At 37.4% G+C, this 13,101-nt stretch overlaps 1 long non-coding RNA gene across 1 annotated transcript in view; it reads left to right on the top strand.

The window, feature by feature from the left end:
- Window positions 1–12,842, top strand: part of LOC137854446 (uncharacterized) — a 51,386-nt gene extending 38,544 nt beyond the window's left edge. Inside the window, exon 3 of the long non-coding RNA XR_011095173.1 lies at window positions 10,108–12,842. This is a non-coding gene — a long non-coding RNA (uncharacterized lncRNA). The remainder of the gene's footprint in view (window positions 1–10,107) is intronic.
- The last annotated feature ends 259 nt before the right edge of the window (window positions 12,843–13,101 follow it).

Genomic DNA, 13,101 nt, shown 5'->3' on the forward strand with positions numbered 1-13,101 from the left:
ATCTTTTCTCATGCAATTCTTCATGTGGAGAAAGCCTCCTTTGTGTTACACAAGATCATCTCTCTTCATACCGAGTCATTTAGTTATTAGGTTTACAAAACTGAACAGTAAACACTTGACCTGTGTTGCTGCTGCTCATATTGCAATATGAATAAACTGATGGATCAAAAAAGAAAAAAAATAAGGCCAAGACAGGTAACAGAAATGGAACTGCATTTTGCTGTTCCTTTCTCTGCTAAAATAAATGAAAAAGCATCAGTGCACCTAGACTCTGTGCATGGCACAACATTAAATATGTCTATGGCATGTGTTTCTGAAAAGGGGACATTTAATAAACAGTATATTAGTGAATACGAGTGGACAAAACATTGAATAGACATCTTCCTGAAGACTCATGATTAATTGTATCTGTGTCATTATAGTTAGATGTTTGTCTTGCATATCTTGGAAATGTCCAGTGATGGATACACTCAGCCTACTAAATAATTTGCTTCAGTGCTTCACTATGAATAGGGATATCCAGCTTGAATGACACTTTTGTCACAATAAACTTTTTCCTGTAATTTTGTATGATTAAACACAGGACCATGCTCATCTCTTCTCTTTCTGTTCTTGTGTTTTATTTTTTAATAAATCAACTTCCAGTTTTACAACTCACATTGAAATATAGATGGAGTTGCAGGGGCCATACATTTATTATAATATATTTCAAAATTCCTTCCCTCCTTCCTTTTTTCTCTCCCTTCTTCCTTTATCTCTTCTTCATCCATCCATATTCATCCACCTATCCATCATGGTTATGGACTTAGTTAAATTAGATTTTGAAACCATTTCAAATTTCAGAATATTAGGTTCTCACCATTTCTATATTAGAGAGTATCATGCAGTCTGCCTTACAGAAATCAGAAATGGCAGAAAAATACTGTTTATCAGAGAAATGTGGTTTTATAATAAGAAATGTCAGATTATTTATTTATTTATTTATTTATTGCGTATGTACAAGAGTTGCAGTTGAAACTTAAACTCTATTTCTGTAGAGTATAGGCAGTTCATGGTGCTGTAAATGTCATTCCTGACTTTACACACTTTTACTGTAAGTTCCCTGTCCCATTTTAACCCCCTTTGTCTCCTTTAAAGAGAATCTCTTTGTATGCTAGGACTGATTTTTAAGGTTGTTTTTCACTGTTTGTGTGTTGTTAAAAATCAGCATCTGAAATGGCTTTGCAGCCTAAGGCTGGAGAGAGGCAGCAGGAAATAGAGATGCAGGAGTTCAGCTTTGTTTTTCTCCTGCATGGCTGTTGGCAGTCCCTCCATATGCTAGTATTCGGTCTCCCCCAAACTAGTGCCTGAAGCCTTCACAGTGTGTTGCTGCCGTAGAGCAGCAGGAATTCAAGGGTTTATCTTTATTAGATTTGATTACTCACTGTTTATGAGGCAGCACAGCTTGTGCTGGTAATGAAAGACCCCTCTCCTCTCTCCCCCCCCCAATTAGTTGGTCTTATCATTCTTATAATCCTTACGAAAAAGTTTTATGTCAATATTGACAAGATGAGAGAAAGAAAATGAATTGACATTGCACAGCTTGAGTCTCATCCAATAAAAATTCCGTGAGAGTAAGACTGGACTCCAGCCGTTCCATCTTATTCTGTAACACTATCCTAGAACACAATTAATACATTTGATGATGCTTGTGACACTGACATTAACGTTTGTTTCATATTACTTCAGAGTGTGTTCAGGATGTTATGAATCACTATACACAAAAGTAAAAAACCCAAACTCCTAATCCCCTTCACAATCAAAAAGAATAAAAAATCCGCTAAGTTTTCCTTAGAATTGAGGAACTATTTTATGCGAGCTGACATGGTGAAGAAACAAATGTCAGAAAACCCAGAACTCTGAAGACAGTTTGTCTTGTGATAAAGGAACTGAATCTCACTAGTCTGATGAATGATATACAATGCAAAGCAGTTAATCTTTCTGAGCTCCCTATTTCCAAAATGAGGTAATAGTAGTTCTACTTACCTTTCCCCTGTCTTGCCTAGATGGATTCTAGACATTTCAAATGGTGACTTTTTAAGGCAATGTGTATGCATAACACCCAACCAAATCCAGAATGACAAAAAGACAAGGAAATCGTTAATCTCCACCTAAACTGGTAACTCCTTTGTACCAATCATATTTAATAATGATATAAATAGTAAGAAAATGGATGCCTAAGTGATCCTTAGTAAGTGCATACATAGAGCAGCAAAGCAATTAAATATGAAAAGAATGATCAGTACTATGTAATGATGATTTATAGGTCAAAAGAGCAATACAAAATCAATACACCACTTTATTAATCAAATTAAATTAACTGATTAGAAAGTGACTGATATGCTGCTGTTCACATTGCACAAGCTGAGGTAGTCACATTGCTGATCATCTGCAGATGCCAGCAAACCATGTTCTAGCTGAGAGGAGTGCAAAACACCTTTTCTGTAAAAGATTGTAGTTTTTAGATCTAATGTCAGATCCCATTAAGCACCTAATATTTTAGAAACACACACATGGTGGACAAACTGTGTAAAAGGTTTGTTAACCTTTGCACTGATTTGGTGTACTTCATTGCCAAGTGGCAAACCAACTCCTCATTTACTATCTATTTGTTTCTTTCACTCATGCTCTTCTCCTAGGTGTAAATCACATATTCCTTGTACTGGAAGAAAAAAAGTAGTCTGATAAGAAATAAAATACAGCACCTCCTTTAAGGAATTTGCCAGCATTTACAGTTGTTCATCTTTTTATCCATTTTCTCTAAGGTCTTCAGTTGTCTTCATGCCTGCAGTGCAGTTTGCCCAGCTGTGAGAATATTGTCTCGATTTGTAATCCCAGTTCCACATTTTTAGCAAAGCAATGAAACTGGAATAAAGAACTGAATTTCATAATAGCATGAAATACAAGCAAAATGGGCCCCAGATGAAAGTTCCCATCCCCAGATGAAAGTTTTGTGGGAGACTGTTTTTTTAACTTTTTAAAGCTGATCCATTTATGGAACAATGTCTTAGACAAAGCTTTGATAGGGAGCAGTAGCCATTGGCGGAGATAGACATCAGGGCTCTTCACTTCAGCTGTTTTATGTCTAGAGTCTCATGGATAGTGGAATGGAATTAGAGCTACTCTGGAGACTTCAAAAGTCTTTCACTAGGCTTTGTGATGTGGTAGCTGTTTTTTGGAAATAATCAGTATGTGCCAACTTGCTTGAAGACTCTAACCAGAGTAGAAATGAGATTAACATTTATTTCAATTGTTAAGTGAAAGATATGATTACAAAGACACTTAGAACAAAGGATGTTTGAATTGTTCTGAAGCACAATGCATTTCTTAAGCAGTGTTCAGTAGGCTGAGTGTCAAAACAAACAAAAAACTAGCTAATCTCCAGGTGTTGGTTAATGAATATGATATGGTTGCTTTAAGTTCTCAAGGACTTTTTAATAGGGTATCTTCCTATAATGGTTATTTTATATTTTTACTTATTTATTTATTGATGGTAATTACACCGGTGAGCCTGACTTTCTCTTCTCAGGATTTTATGCATAGCTTTTAAATGTTTTGGTCAGAATATATTTTCAAAAATCTTCCACTTGCACCACAGTGCAATAGATCATGTCCTAACGTGGTGTTCTTACATATGTCTCCTGACAAGATCTTTCATCTAACATCGTTATCTTCCCAAAATAAGATTAGTTTTTAAGGATACGAGAGCTTTTCTCATTATGAGCTATTACCACATCCCTGAGCTTTCTTCCCAGAAAAGTTCATTGAATGTAGCAAACATATTTTGAATGAGCTATACACATTTCACTTATAATGATGGAAGATTAAATTACCTTGCTGTTCACTGCCTTCCAACAAGAAAGCATCATATCAATCTTATTACCGACAAATATAAATTCTCAGTTTTACAAGAAAAACTTTTCCAGTTCCCGGCACTGCTGATAGGAATAAGTGTCTCAGTCTTAGATCTAGGACTGCCTAAAGTTAGCCTCACACATTTAAAAATAAAAGAAGTAACCTTTAAGTAAAAAAACAGGATAAGATATTAACTAATTGCCAGAAAGTGACTGGCTGACAATAAACCTCTTATTGGACATTGCTAAATACTACTTATATATTGAACCTGTATTTAACCAGCTACTTATTGTCATGATTATTTTTAAAATGCCTATCCCCAACCCTTTGATAGTGTTGTCATGTAAAAATGTACATGACATTTTCAAGATTTTTTTTTTTTTTTTTAATTCTGTATGTTTGGAAAATACTATTACTGGCTGTGATTAGGGAACATAATGCACTTTGACGTGTAAATTATTATACAGGGGATTGTTGACAGATGCTAAAAATAATACCAGTTTTCTTGCATACACATAGCTAGCAACTGTGTTAGATCCTTGCTTATGTCTCATGAAATGCACAATTGTAGTATATTATAAGGAGTCAATGTTTGATAAGCTTATATTTGTGTTTGTATGAGTGAACCTAGTAAAGAAACAGAAGAAAACTGCCTCCCAATAATGACAATGCATCTCTAAGTGAGGGAAGATTTAATCTACAATGTTCATCAGTGTACTTAAAACTGGAACAAACTTTTCTCTAATATAAATGTACATTGTTTTCAAATTTTGTGAGAATTTTGAGCAACTTGATTTTATTCTATTGATTGAGTATGCTGGAGACATTTAATATTTCCTCCTACTAAATATTAATACTAATTAATGCTAACTAGTGCTAAATAGGAATACTAATTAGAAATACTATTAAATAAAGATCTATAATAACCCTAGTTACCATCTATCTGCATATAGGTGTCTCTTCTATCCTTTTTAAATGAATAGGAACTCATTTTGACTTGTAGTTTCCTTATTTTGGAGTAAAATTGGAACAGCTCTTCTGAAGAGCTCTGCTGTCACTGGTGAATACAATTGCAGTTGGGGGCAAACATTATTTCTGTGACACATATTTATTGGTAGAAAATAAAATTGTAAAGCTTACACGCATGTACTGTTTATACATGTACTACATAACTCACAACAAATAACACAAGCCTAGCTGACAGTTTTTTTTTTATTTTGTTTTTTTAAACTTAGGACAGAATTGATCTAATCTAATTTAATTAGTCTCAACTAACTCTAAGTCAGCCTTCTTAGTCTTTGGTTTAAATCAGCAAAGGCAAATATAATGGCGTGGCTTTTAATTTCACCCATTTGAGCACCTATTCTCTCCTATATTAGGATACATAGACCATACCTATTTCTCTCCATCATCTTTTAAATGGATTTGAGGTGCCTGTCTTTCATATGAATCATTAAAATTAATGTCCTTAATTTAAGGTAGATAAAATCTCTTCATAATATTTAAGAGGTCTGCCTTTTCAAAAGTAAATTGGGATCACCTTTCACATATTTTATTTATATCATGTATTTTGAAAGAGCAGAACTGAATGACATATTTGCTACCTTCTGATTGTGCTTATAGACACTTAAGCATAGGAAAACTACCCTTATCAAAAAATGAGCAATTCAGACTACCTGAATCATCTTGTGGAATAATAATATTTTTTTTATTTCCTGGTATTTATAATCAATGGTCCAAGTTTTTCTCTGACTAAACCCTGAGCTAAATCCTGAATAACCTCACTGATTCTAATGATTTCTTAAAAATATTATTATTTTATTATTTTCATAGGATAAGTTCTATGTAACAGAAAATGGAAGAAAGCTCACTCTTATTTCCTGTGAGTTTTTTTTTTTTTTTTTTAGACTAGTCTATTCATAGTAAGTAACACAGTCCTTTATAATCTATATAGTCTATGTTGGTGCTGAAAATAGAAGTTATTATTATTTCACACCTCAGATTGAAACATTAACCACAGAACTGGTTTTATACATTAACATTCCTCCTGGCAAGGTAGACAGAAGATTAAAATACTTCTCTAACAAAATTCTTACAATTTCACATTATTCAAGTATTATCTGAGATAGAGAACTATAGTGATTTATTGTGGAAAAATTAAGACACCTATTACTTGCCATAGGGAGTACAGACATACTGTTAGTTTGACATAAACCACATAAAGATATTAAATGTGACTCTAATTAGTTTTATTCACCACTCGAATCTCTGCAGTTAGATTCCTTTGATGCCATCCTGCTTCTATCTAACATGAGTAATGGGAATGGTTAGTGAATAATATTTCATGCTGCCACATTCCAGTAGAAGCGGTTTCCACTTGTATGCACAGTTCCAGTGGATGCACTTTGATAAAGTGGTAAAAATGAGAAGCTCATAACTATCTAATTTCTCGACAGAAAATCCTGTAGATTGGTGATACATCAGCATGTGCAAAATTACCCTTTGCTAATACAATAAACCAGTTTGCTATAGCATGCTATGCTTACTTAATGACTGTTGTACAGTGCATCCTATTTGCTATGTACCTACATAATGCTACTCAGCAATTAACATCAAATAATTCAAAATAGCTGTAAATTTACAAATCAAAACAAAACTCTCAACTTGTTAAACAAACAAACAAACAAAAGCAGAAAGAAATGGCTTGCAGCTTACCCTATAAGTTCCAGACCCTAAAAGGATAAGTTTTCTGTTGACCTGGAAAAAGTTGACAAACATGCTCCTAAACTAGGATCAAAACTGTGGTAAGTAACCTGTACAAGGACATGTAAAACCGTATAGTGGTTGACCTTGGCCAGCTGCCAGATCTTTTTGACTCTTTCAATCTCCCTGCTCAACAGAGCAGGAGAGAAACAGGGAAAAATAAAATTGAAAAGCTTGTGGGTAGAGATAAATATGTAGAAGTCATTTACCTATTACCATCATGGGCAAAACAGACTTGACATGGGGAAAACTTTTTTTTTTTTTTTTTCCCCAAGTAAACTAGGTTTGGATAGACAACTTAAAACAACACTGTCCTATACCACCCCCTTTCTCCCTAGACTTAACTTCAGTCCTTTCCCAACTCCTCTACCTCCTCCACTAATATCAAGCAGCACAGTGACATGGGGAAAGGGAGCAGTGGTCAGTCCATAATAGTTCCTTTCTGCTCTTTAATAGTTCATCTTACGCTCTTTCCTCCCCAGGCTTCTCCCTTGTTCCAACATGGGTCCTCTCCACAGGCTGCTGTCCTCCATGATAAACTTGCTCCAGCTTGAGCTTTTCTCTCCAAGGGCTTTAGTTGCTTCAGGAAATAGCTACCTGGTGGTACTCTCCATCGGCTGCAGGGAATCTGCCTGAGTGCCAGGAAAACTTGTTTTTCTCTTTGCTTGTCACTGTCAGGAGCATTTTTTGCACTTTTTCGAGTGTGTTTTCTCAGAGGTGCCCCCAGGGTGGCTTTTCGGCCCAGCCATGCCCTGTGGTGTTCTGGACACTCTGTGGTGTTGTGGATTTTGGAGCTTTCTAGAACTGTGTTTTGCACAGGGCAGGCCCAGCTTCTCCACACATAGAGGTTAAAGAGACCTACTAATCAGTTTATTGTTGAAACATCTCACTGAGAAGGTATGTAAGTAAAATATGCCCCTATATTTGTCACAAATAAAATGTTAATTGTATTTCACATTGTCTAGGACTTTGTGTGTGACTTGTTGAACAGGAAAGGCAAGGTGAAATGCCATATTAAATCTGGATATGACTGAAATTGGCCATTGTTGTCTACACTGAACTGTGACAACACTACTTGGACTACTTGGAGAGAGAATGGTTTTAGTGGCTTTCAATAAAAAAATCTGATTTGTCAGCAAGAAGGATGTAAAGAAAAATCCTAAAGGAAAATCCTACATGTTAGCCAACAATGTCTGTGGGGTAAATATATTAATAGTAAATAAAAATGCTTGCATGGCTTGTGTTTTGGAAAACAGCTATACTAACAAAATAACTTGGTTTTCCTCAAGAATATTACTTTCACTGCAAGGTTTTCCTGGTATAAGCGTACTGAAATATTGGCAAATTCTCTCCAGAAATACAATTCAACTAAGTAGTTTTCCAGATGAACTATCTAAATAAATTATTATTTTTTATTACATTTTAAGTTTGCAGCACTGAAATGCACACAGTGTTTTTTCAGAAGCAATCAAGGAAATACAAAATAAAGAGGAGCTGCAGGGAAGAATAACAGTAAGAGAGCAGGAATCATGGTTATACTGATTAGAGAATAGGTTCAGGTTTAGGTCATGGCTTAGAAAAAAAAAAAAAGAAAAAAAAGTAATTACTCCTAAAGAGAAAGTGAGGTAAAGAGAATATTCTATGTCATGTATGAGGGCAATTTGAAACTTTTCTGTAATGTTCTGTTATGACCTTAATGACTTTCTCTCTCTCTTTTTTTTTCTCTTTTCTTTTTTTTTTTTTTCTCTCCTGGCAAGCTGGGAAAGATAGGGGCAAAATGAGTTCTTAATTAAAATGAAGTGAATTGAGAAACACTGATGAGTCTCTGTTATCTTGAAAACTCCTCTGGAAAGAAAAATGAAGACATGAGAGGTCTGGTTAGCAAGAGCAAGAGCAATACTAGGATAAATTTTACTTAAATACTTTTATGTAGTGTTAGACTTGCAATATGATAATAAATGCTACATACATTTGAGAAAATTCAGATTTAACATGTGGCTGATATAACCAGCAGGAGTTTGATATTTCAGTGTTTTAGTCAATGTGGTAAAGAAATGTTTAGGGAGTAACTATGTATAATAGAAAAATATGTAAAAAAAGCTTTTTTAAAAGAGTGCTTCTTTGGATCCAGGTTGATGAATTTCCTCATTAATCTCTTCCCTGTTGTGTGTTCATAGAATCATAGAATGGCTCGGATTGGAATGGACCTTAAAGATCATCTAGTTCCACCCTGCCTGCCATAGGCAGGGATGCCACCCACTAGATTAGGCTGCTCAGGGCCTCATCTAATGTGGTCTTGAACGCGTCCAGGGATGGGGCATCCACAACCTCTCTGGGCAACCTGTACCAGTGCCTCACCACCTCTCTTTTACGGTTGTGAAGAACCCCTTTTTTAGGTTAAAACCATTGGACAAGGGGGAATGGTCTTAAACTAAAAGAGTTTTAGATTTAGATTAGACATTGGGAGGAAATTCTTCACTGTAAGTAAGGGTAGTGAAGTTGTGGATGCCCAATTTCTGGAGGTATTCAAGGCCAGGCTGGATGGCCTTGGCCAACCTGATCTAGTGGGTGACATCCTTGGCTATGTTGGGGGGGCTGGAACTAGGTGATCTTCAAGGTCCCTTTCAACCCAAGCCCAAGCAATGATTAATAAGGCCCGATAGAGTCTCAGTTGGATCGGACAGTCAACATTTGCCTGTTGAGAGTGGATATAACATCTAAAGCCCACAAGACTATCACTGAGATCAAGGCATAAATATGTGCCTAGCTAGGATTTAAATGAAGAGAAAAGAATTTAAAAGAATGAACTACATTGTGTTGGATTAGAATAGGATTAAAAATAATGACTAAGATTTTCATTGGATCCCCTTAAGAAGTGAATGTCAGTCTAATTGAACAGTAATGGGATTTGAGTATCTAGTTCCCATAAGTGACTGAACATTCCAAACATAATTACTAATTGAAAGAAATAAAAAGCAGAACATGAGACAGAGAGTTGCATGTAGAAATCAGAAAATGAAAAATCTAAAATAAAAGCAAATATTTCGCAAGGTGAAGCCATGAAAAGTATAAGCAATACCTGCTGTTGAGCCAAAGTGTTGCAAGAAAATCAGAAATGCATGTTTTTCAGCGTTTCTGTAAGAAACGACTCAATACATGCTGGTAACAATAGTGGAGGTTATACTGACACTGCAATGTTTGGGAAGATATGTGCCAATGACACGGACTCATGCCTTACTAAGAAACTTTTTGCCATATTTTTGAAGTGTTATTATTTTTTCAACATCTAGAAAATGTATTAGGAAAAAACAACGAACCAAACACCTCCCTCCCCGTGACCCAGAAAGAAATAAATATAACTAGTTTCTGTTCAAAGAGATACTTTTCTCGTTCTCGCTTTTCAGAGGCTATTGGCTCTCTTATGTTTTTTTTTTTTTCTTTTTTTTTCAGTTCATCTAATCCTGGAGGAAAGTATGTCCACTGGAAAAATATTAACTGCATCAAAGTAAGGCAAAGAAACACAAATAATGCTTATTTAATGTTACAGTCCACTGGAGAGACAGTTACAAATAGGGACAACTGACTCCCCCAGGAGTTCTCCAAAGAAAAGCAATGGCTTCCCTTAGTTCAGGGATTGTGAAGCAGTGCATCTTCTGTTTGCTGATTGGAATGGGAGGCTGCTTTGGAAGATAAATCATTGCATGGCCCCAGCTGTAGTGGACAGAGCTTCTCCAGAGCCATGCTGGGAATAACAGAGATTTCTATTACAGTGCATGACTCCAGAACTGCAAACAGACTCAAAACCATCAGAGAGGCTTGTGTGGTTTTCTGTCTATGTGACTGCTTAGTATGTCTGTTTGAAGATCCATGTAATGATTTATGTAGGTGATGAAGTTTCAGGAGCAAGTAGTCTTGAATTACAGTCCAAGATGTCTTTTTATTTCTTCAGCAGTTTCTCTGCCAGTCACACTATGCCTGTTTCTGTGATATAAGGTGACAGTAGTTGTGCTTCCTTAATTTTTTCCCCTGTGTTAGCCAAAGTGAGCTATATTTGTGTGCTATATGAGTGTTTCCTCATCTCACATTTGCAGGAATTTTGTAAAAATAACTTGAATTTTGATGTTTTCAAGACAATACATACTCTTATGAACACAAGAGTATGATTTCAAAATAGAACAAAGCAGCAACAGAAGATGACAAAACAGATGCTGTTTGGGTTCTTACTTGGTCTGGTGGAAGGAGATAGGTGATCGCCTGAACGCCAGTGTCATTGCTTAGACCCTCATTTGAAATGCATGAGAATCTGAAAATTCCACCTTTATTTGAGTTGAGTAACATTTCTGAACTGTCCAAAATTTATCTTAACAAAATCTTACGCTTAAGCAAATATGCTCACTTGACGATGTTCCAGAATGACAGGTTTACCATCTGGCTTAGTTATGTCTTGTTCTCATTCCAGTCCTCTAAACTTTTTTCTAAAGAAATTCCAGTGTAAAAGGGTTGGCATTAACTATTTGAAATACCAAAGCCAAAACTGAAGATTTTGGTGAGATACCTAAGGCTGCTTGAAAGGTGAAGAAAATGTTTTCATGTGGACTATGCTGATACTCTTTTGTGAATGTGAAAATCAGATACAATTAATCTTTATGTATTTTAAAGATCATGAATTAAATACATTTGTATCATAAGAACTAATGATCTTTGAGGTCTTTTCCAACCTAGGTTATTTCATGATTCTATGATTCTATAAACTGGGAGAGTAGAGGGTTAGATGTCCAAGTAAACTGGTGGGTGAACTCCACGGTACAGACCTGCGTGGGAGCAGTTCTTGAAGAGCTGCTGCCTGTGGGCAGTCCTCACAGGATCAGTTTGGGAAGGATGGCATCCTGTGGGAGGGACCCCATGTGGAGCAGGGGCAGGGAGTGACCATGAAGGAGCAGCGGAGACAAAGTGACCACAGCCCCTATTCCCTGTTCCCCTGCACTGCTTGGGGGTAGGACATAGAAGAGGGTGGATGGGGGAAGATGGTTTTGGTTTGCTTTTAGTTTCTCACTGTTCTAGTCTGCTAGTGTTAGGCAATAAATAACCTCCCTATGCTGAGTCTGTTTTGCCTGTGATGCTAATTGTTGAGTAATCTCCCTGTCCTCATCTCAACCCTTGAACCCTTTTCATCATATTTTCTCCCCTTTACCTTCGAGAAGAGGGAGTGAGAGTGGTTGTGGAGTTCAGCTGCCCAGCTGGGTAAAACCATGACATTGTACTTTCACCAAAGGGTGGGGGACAGACTATTCCTATGATCAGGGGCATTGGGGTACTGCTAAACAGTGGCAGCAAGTCACAAGTACATCAACAGAAACGATTATGTGTATTGAGAAGATGTATATTTCCTCAGTTATATGTACTCAAGTGTGGAAACAGTAGCAGAGTACTTATACCTAAAATATCAGTGCTGACTATTTAGTCTCTATATAAACATGGATTAATTTATTGTTCCTTGTTACTCAGGGGTCAGTTTTGAGACTGGTACTATTTAACATATTTGTTGGTGATACAGACAGTGGGATTGAGTGCACCCTCAGCAAATTTGTGGATGGCACCATTTGACATACTGGAGTTAAGGGATGCCATCCAGAGGGACATGGACTGGCTTGAGAGGTGGGCCCATGTAAACAACACGCGGATCAACAAGGCCAAGTGCAAGGTCCTGCACCTGGGCTGGGGCAATCCCAAACATGAAAGCAGGCTGGGCAATGAGTGGATAGAGAGCAGCCCTGTGGAGAAGGACTTGAGTGTAATGGTGGATGAGAAGCCTAACATGAGCTAGCAATGTGTACTTGCAGCCCAGAAGGCCTAGGTTGCATCAAAAGTGTGACCAGCAGGTCGAGGGAGAGGATTCTCCACCTCTACACTGCTCTTGTAAGGCCCCACCTGGAGCACTGCGTTCAGCTCTGGGGCCCTGTGCTGGTTCTGTTTGAGTGGGCAGCCGAGCTCCACCACAGCCACTCTCTTACTCCCCCTCCTTAAAGAGGAACAGGGAGAAAATATGATGAAAAGGGCTCAAAGGTTGAGATAAGGACAAGGAGATCACGCAGTAATTATTGTAACGGGCAAAACAGACTCGGCATAGGGAGACAGTAAGATCTGTTGCTTATTACTAACAAGCTAGAGAAGTGAGAAACAAAGAAACCAAAAGCACCTTCCCCCCCCCCCCCCATCCACCCTCTTCCACCTCCTCCCCCCGAGTGGCGCAGGGGAACGGGGGAATGGGGGTTATGGTCAGTCTACAGCACTTCTTCTCCGCCGCTCCTTCTCGGTCACTCTCATCCCCTGTGCTGTGGGGTCCCACCCACGGGATGCAGTCCTTGATGAACTGATCCAGCGTGGGCTTCCCACAGGCAGCAGCTCTTCCAGAACTGCTCCAGATATCGGTCCGTACCACGGGAT

The sequence above is a fragment of the Anas acuta genome, chromosome 3, assembly GCF_963932015.1.
Source record: "Anas acuta chromosome 3, bAnaAcu1.1, whole genome shotgun sequence".
NCBI lineage: Eukaryota > Metazoa > Chordata > Aves > Anseriformes > Anatidae > Anas > Anas acuta.